The sequence below is a fragment of the Lissotriton vulgaris genome, unplaced genomic scaffold (assembly GCF_964263255.1).
Source record: "Lissotriton vulgaris unplaced genomic scaffold, aLisVul1.2 SCAFFOLD_5177, whole genome shotgun sequence".
Lineage (NCBI taxonomy): Eukaryota > Metazoa > Chordata > Amphibia > Caudata > Salamandridae > Lissotriton > Lissotriton vulgaris.
Window position 1 is genome coordinate 57,398 of NW_028252620.1, and position 7,613 is coordinate 65,010.

General features: G+C 43.2%; 1 pseudogene; it reads left to right on the plus strand.

Moving 5' to 3' along the window:
• Positions 1 to 966: 966 nt before the first annotated feature.
• LOC147662094 (E3 SUMO-protein ligase ZBED1-like) lies at positions 967 to 6,831 on the plus strand (annotated as a pseudogene).
• Positions 6,832 to 7,613: the final 782 nt, after the last annotated feature.

Below are 7,613 nucleotides of genomic sequence, written 5' to 3' on the forward strand. Positions count from 1 at the left end.
AGCATTTATTCATTTAGATAGGATGGACACTGATTATACAATATCTATTTTAGGGAGTTCTGTAGGTAGTTTGTTGGCACTAGGGGATTTATTTGATGTTTGCAGTGTGAGATTGCCGTTCACTTTATTGCATTGTCACATCCAATGTCTATGGCACTAGGGATGCATTAAGGACAGAGTACACTCTAAACTTGTAATTAACATTTTTAACTTCAACAAAAAAAGGTACTTAAAAAATGTCTTCTAAATCCCTGATTACAGGTGGGCTGGGGTAAATTCTAATCCCACGCAAACTCCGATGTGTACCATGATAGTAATTCTGTGATTTGTGGTAAACGGCACATTCCTGCAGTCCTTCCCTGGTAAACTTTGGCATGTGTGCTGCAGTATTTACATGGCAAAACATGCAGTAAGTGCCAGTACATGCAATATTCAGTGCACAAAATGCCAAATTCTGCCTCTACTTTCTCATTTTCCAAAGGAAAATGGAATAGAAGATGCTAACTGCATCTGGTAAATTCTTCACCCCACAGTAGTGGTATTACCGGGTGCAGTAAATATATCACCTTTTATCTGCCCCCCTCCCTTTGTGATCTTTGAAATGTAATATTTAAGCACATCTGTGAAGAGATATACTGCTACCAACAAAGTGTTGTTCAAACATCTGAAAATATTATTAGATGAATAAATAACATTTTTAAATTGAGACACTTTGCATGGGTCAATTAATTATCTTGGTGAAGAGCACTTTTCAACCACTGACTCTGAAGGCTATTAGTTACCTTTCTGTTATATTTATGGTGTTGAACATGATGGCATGCTTGTAAATAAGCATGTAAGTGTTACATTTCACATAGTTTGGTGCTATGATGTGTCTACTTTCTCATTCTACCTTTATTTTCCTGCTCTTAGCAGGTACTCTTTGATGAGTGAAGGATCAAAATTTGGAACGGCAGCTGAGACGATATGAAGGACAAAAACTCCGAAAATGTGCATGCCGACCTTAAGCTCGTGGCACATCCAAGGGCAAAGAGCAAGGTTTGGAAATACTTTGGATTTGATACGAATGCCGAAGGATGCATACTGCAATGGAAAAATATCTATTGTCGCATCTGCATGACTCAAATTGCCTATTCTGGAAACACGTCCAACCTTTTGTATCATCTTGAGAAAAACCATCCAGATGAGTTTTGTGAATTTGTGAAAAGCAACACTGAACAAATGAGGGAAGCCTTTGCCACTGCATTCTAGAAATTAAAGCCAGATTCGTCAGAACAAGTTGTACAAAAAACTTTGATCATGAAGACCAGCCATATTTATGAAAGCAAGAAGCAGCAAGAAATCACCTGAATGAATGAATGACTTTTTTGTATTGCGCATGGCTACCCTGGGACATTCAAACGCTGTACCAGGACCGTGGGGGGATAACATTTCTTCATGGAAAGAGCCAGGTCTTCAATTGTCTCCGGAATGCCAGGTGATTGGGTTCTTTACGGATAGAGAGGGGTAGGGAGTTCCAGAGCTTCAAAGAATTATATGAAACGAGACGACCACCTGATCTAGACCTCATGATTCTGCTAACCTCAGCCAGATTGAACTTGTCGGAACGGAGACTTCTACTGGCCTTATAAGGTCTAACTAGGGCCTTGGTGAGTGGTGGGCCATCCCCTTCAAAGATTTATGGGTAATACTTAAGGCCTTAAAATAGATTCTTTCCTGGATTGGCAGCCAGTGAAGAGAGCGAAGGGCTGGTTTGGCTGAGGGGCGATTGCTAGTTCCTGTAAGTAATCTGGCCGTTGAGTTCTGTACAACCTGCAGTTTGGTAATAACTGCCTTTGGGGCACCCAGATAGAGAGAGTTGCCATGATCTAATCTGGACAGAATTAGGGCCTGGAACACGAGCTTTCTGGATTGACCGGGGTGCAGGGGAAGAACTTGTTGTTTTGTTCTGAGAAGACCAAACCATACAGCTGCAGTCTTTCTTGCTTGGGTCTTAAAGAAGAGCTCCTGGTCCAGCCAGATTCCTAAACTCTTTATTTCAAGTTTTGGCATGGTGGCCGGACCCATACTGACTGGCCACATGGTATCAGATTTGAAGTTGATGTGATTGCCGAGAACCTTCAGCTCAGTTTTATCACCCTTGAGCTTTAGATGAGGTGTGCTCATCCAGTTGCTGACTTCCTTGAGGCAGGAGTGGAGGTCTGTAAGTGACTGCTCAGTCTGATTGAGGGCTACAACCAGCTCGGTATCATCAGCATATGTGACTTTATGGACACCAAAGGGGAATACAATATCCGCCAGCGGGGCCATATATACATTAAAAAGAGTAGGGCTCAGAGATGAACCCTGAGGGACTCCACACGGCAAAGAGAGGGATTTGGATAATGTCTCACCTTCGAATACCTGAAAAAGGCGATCTTCCAAAAAAGACTGAAACCAAGAGAGAGCCGTTCCTGCCAGTCCCACCTTTTTGAGACGGTGAACCAAGGTGGAGTGGTTCACTGTGTCAAAGGCTGCGCTCAAGTCAAGAAGAATTATAGCGGATGACCCTCCCTGGTCGAGAATCTTTCTTGAGGTTTCCACAACAGCTAATAGGGCTGTTTCAGTGCCCTGGTGGGGCCGGAAGTCAGTTTGTGTGGAATAAAGGTGGCCATGGACTTCAAGAAAAACAGATAGAAGGATGTTAACGTGTTTCTCCCCTAATTTACTGATACCATGGAGAAGGGCATGGGGCGGTAGTTGTCAAGTTTGGCAGGGTCAAGATGAGGTTTTTTTCAAAAGTGCCTTTACCATGGCCTTCTTCCATTCAGGAGGAGCTAAGTCCGTTGTTAGTGAGGCAATGATCAGTTAGTTATGGGGGATGATAGTGGGTATGGCCCGTTTGAGGATGTTGAATGGGGCCGGATCTAATGGAGATCCACTCTTAACAGAGACCAAAATGGGTAGAAGGGATTCTTGAGTGAGGGGCGCAAAGGAGTCCAGGAGGGGCATGTTCTCTTTTTGATCGCCCTTCTCGTGCTTCAATGATGGTGTAATCTCAGAAGGGGATATGTGCATCAGAATATTTTGAACTTTGTTGAGAAAGAAGTCTGCTTGTTCGTTGCAGCGCCGTCCCCAATGGTCTGGTGGTCTGGAGAATCCGCAAGTTTGAGAAGTTTTTTCATGATAGAGAAGGACTCTCTAGGCGAATTGGCTGAGAGTGAAATTTTCTCCTCATAAAAAGAGGCCTGTCCTATATTTATTTCCACCTTATAGGTGGCTATGGCTTCCCTGTAGGCTACTTTCTTGTTAGGTGCGAAATCCTTTCTCCATGTCCGCTCTAGTTTTTTCACGTGTTGTTTCAAGAGGCGAAGCTTAGGTGAATACCATTCTTGTTTGTTGGGTCTGGGATTCTTCCTAATAATTTTTTGGGGAAGTACCGAATTCAGGGAAGAGTTTATCCAGGTGACAAAGTTTGTGTAAGCAAAGACGGGGTCAGAAATAGAGATGGGAGTGGTGTTGTTTAATTCATTAACCCAGTCTTCTAAGGAGAGTTTATACCAGGGGCGTGTGTTAGTTAGTGTTGCCTGGGTGTGGAAGCCTATTATCGGAAGGCTCCAAGAAAATTGTACTAGAAGGTAGTCTGTCCAAGGGAGGGGGAGAGGAGCTGTTCCTTCTAATTCCTCCAGATTTGAGAAGATCGGATGGAGGAGGTAGCCCTTCGTATGTGTGGGTTGCAAGATCTTTTGTACTAATTGGTAGGAGGCAAGATCTAGGGCTAGCTCGGTTGCATACTGATCCACTGGATCGTCAAAGTGGAGGTTAAGATCTCTGAGGATGGTGAAATTAGCTACAGTGGTTGCCAGATTGATTACTAATTCTAAAAGAGATTGACCAAATTGCCCTGGATCTCCAGGGGGCCAGTATATGAGGATGCCTGTAAAAGTATAAGTGGGAGAGAATTCAATCGCAAATTGGAAGTTCTCACAATCAGATAGCGGGCTACCTAACAGTCGACATGTCATCTGTTCTTCATAGATGATTGCAATCCCCCCACCCTTACCGGTTGCTCTATCAAGTCATTTGATTTGATAACCTGGTGGAAGTGCTTGTACTATATCGGGATCCGAGCTAGGAGTAAGCCAGGTCTACGTAAGGAATAGTACTTTAGGTTTTAGATTGTTTAAAAGTATTGAGATCTCTGTAGTATGTTTTGGCAGGGATCTACAATTAAGGAGAGCTAGTTTGAGGGGTGTTCTGGCGGGTGGGGAAGAGGAGTAGGCGGGTGAGTACAAATGAGCAATGTGAGCATCTGTCCTGATCGTTAGGTGAGATGGAATGGAGGCAGGAGGGTGTGGGGTGTTTGTTTAGTCGCCTGAGCTCTTTGCTGGTATAGTTGATATATTCTATGAGGGAACTAGCAGGGTTTCTGGCCCCTGGTTCCGGTCGGGCGCGGACGAACGTAGACAGGCTTGCCTTAGGCGCCCTTCGGCACACCTGCGGCATGCCCACGGCGTGCGTCCACTGAGCGTTGGTGTGTGCATCAGCTTTTATACTTTAGGTTAAGCAGCTGGACTGCTAACCTTTGTGGTGTTCTCTGCCGGAAGTGGAGCCCTTCCGGTGTACGAAGTTTCTCCCTCCACTTAAACGGCACAAACCGCGGTGGACCGGGGAGAAACTGGGGGGAAAGGAGCAGTGAGCAAGCAAAGCATACGTTGATAAGCGGTTAGTACGGCGAAAGGAGTGCTATGTGAATGTGGCAAAGCCTAAAAAGTGTACCAATACACCCGGAACCCTTTTCCATGCGTTCTGATATCAGCAGCTAGTAAGATGAAAGAGTAGTTTAAAAACAATTTTATAACGATCTTTGACACAATATAAGACGCTTTCCAGTAAATACAGAACTACATTAGGAACCCTTTACCAGGAGTTCCGCTAGCAGGACCAGAGATTTCCTCCTGTTTCCACTTGAACGTCCGCTGCGTGTTGATGTGTGCATCTGCTTTTATATTTAGGTTGAGCAGTAATCAGCCTGATTTGCAAAGATATGCATCCTGTCTCAGTAGTAGATGAACCTACTTTTAAGTCCCTGTTGAAAACTGCAGAGTCCAGATATGAGCTTCCAAACAGGAAATACTTGTGCACCAAAGTAAGTCCAGAAAAGTATGCCTCAGTGCGAGAGCTTGTATTAAAGGAAGTTAGTACAATCTCTTGGTGCAGAATAAGTTTGAACACATGGAAAAGCGAAAATCAGAACTGATCCTATGTGACGCTTTCGGTCCACTTCCTTGATGGTGGACCTTCTCACTGCCTCACAATAAACTCTCGGTACTTAAAAACATTTGAAATCCCAGAGGATAATAAAGCACAGCAATACAAGACGATTACACATGTCTTGTAGGAGACCTTTGTTGAGTGGGATATCAATATGAAAGGGTTTGGGGCTACAACACATTACAACAAAGACATCGTGAAAGCCTGCTCTCTTGATATTTCAATCAACATGCCTTGCCTAGGTCATACATTTAATGTGGGGTTACAAAGTGCTTTTCAGCTTCCTAAACTGCATGCAATTCTTACTCGATGCAGAAAACTGGTAGAATATTTTCAGCAATCCTCAGTGGCGATGTACATTTTAAGCGAGAAGCAAAAACAACACAACGTAGTAATCTTCATGCTCAAAAGTGATTATGTGTCATGGTGGGGCAACACACTTTCCATGCTTCAGCACCTAAAGGAACAACAGTTTATCATTGCAGCTGTCCTTGTGGAGGACAGCAACAACCATCACCTAATGTTAGAAGCCAATGAGTGGAACCAAGGGGCATATTATCAAGGACGGCATTAAAATTATCGCCAGAACATGGACTTCTATTGGAATTCTCAAGGGCATATGATCAAGCCCATTATCGCCTCTTCAGCAGCAGTTTTCTGCCGCTAAACAGGCGATAATTTTTAACGCAGTTCTTAATAATAAGCCCCATAATTGAAGGGCTTGTGGAACTTCTCCAGCCCTTCAAACAAATGGCCAAGATGATGTGTATATCAAAAAATCCTACCATTAGTATGGCGAAAACTCTTCTTCATATGCTGATAAACGCAACTTTGAATGTAAGGACACAGATTTGAAAGACATTAGTATGGCCAAGTGATAGCCAAAGAGTTGTCCTCAACCTACCAGCAAACTACTGAGATAGACATGTTTCTTAATGTTGCAACCTTTTTGGATCCGAGGTACAAAAAGCTTCCTTTTCTTTCCACATTTGAGCCGGCGCAGGTAGAGAATTGAGTGGTGGAGGAGGCAAAAGGTCTGTTGGAGCGGGAAAAGGATGGCTCTTTTGGACCTGGGGAAAAAACCTTTGCATTTCCTGAAGAGCCACCTGTGAAAAAAAATATTATCTCTTCATCTTAGGCTCCAACCACCAATATCAACAACATGCTGGCCGAAATCTTCTGCCAGTTGGGCCAGAGGTGTTGAATGCATAGGTGATTGAGGAATTAGGAAATTTCAAATCATAAAAGGTTCTAGGTCTCAATGAATACCCTCTAAAATGGCGGTCAGACCGTTTAGCCCTATTTCCTTTTCTGCCAAAGGTACTTCAAAAGTATTGATGTTTTCTAGCCACTAGGGTGTTCCCAGAACGCCTGTTTTGTTCAGCCACAAATCTTATTAGGGCTAAGTGCAACCGATTAGCCCCAGCCCATGTAGATGTACAGATATCTTTGTATGAAAACACACAGAACTGGTTAGAACCTTAAGATGAAGGAGAGTGGGGCTTGCAACAGGAACATATTTTTAATTTAAGTGATGGCAGCAGTTTCTTTACCACAAGGGATAGTAGGTTTATTTGAAGAAATGCTTGTGGTTATTTAAAATATTTTAAATAAAGATTAATTTATTTGTCCAGAGTTACCAAAAACTATTTATCTTGTTCGCTTTTGCCTCCTAAAAATTGTGAAACAATATGATGCATGCATTTCAGCTTCAATGGCAATTATGTTTACAAACTAAGAAATGCATACCAGTGGTTATCTGTTAAAAGGTAAATAAATCTATAGGGTTTGTGGTTACTAGCACAAATAAAATAGTTACTACCTGTTCAAACCTTGTTCAATGCCTTTCGTGTAAATATAATTTTGTAAATGCACTCCACAAAGTTCCAGAGTAGTGCTTTATTGCAAACGTGATTATGTATTCTCCAATTTGAAAGTTGTCTTCACAGATTTATAATGACTTGGAAGAGATACGCTGCTGATAATTTCCAGTCTCAATCTGAAGGTCTGTAATTCTTTTTAAACACCTTAACAGTGGCAGCTGCTGCAAAACTAAAGTAGGAAGGTGTGGCGGAGGGACGAAGGACTACATTGCCAATGAAAATGACAACACTTTATTTGTGTGATTAATAAAAACCAATACAAAACTCTTGCGGAAACAAGGTGGGACGGCATTTGGCCCGTCAGCTTCGTGATAGGCGGGAACGCGAGTACATTGGGGGGATCCGCGACGGTGCGGGACTGTTGCAACACAGGGACGAAACGAAGGCGGACATCTTCGGCCGCTTTTACTCGGACCTATACAAGGGGGATGGGCTGGATTCAGCCGCTCAGAAGGAGTATCTGGGGCGCCTGCCCCT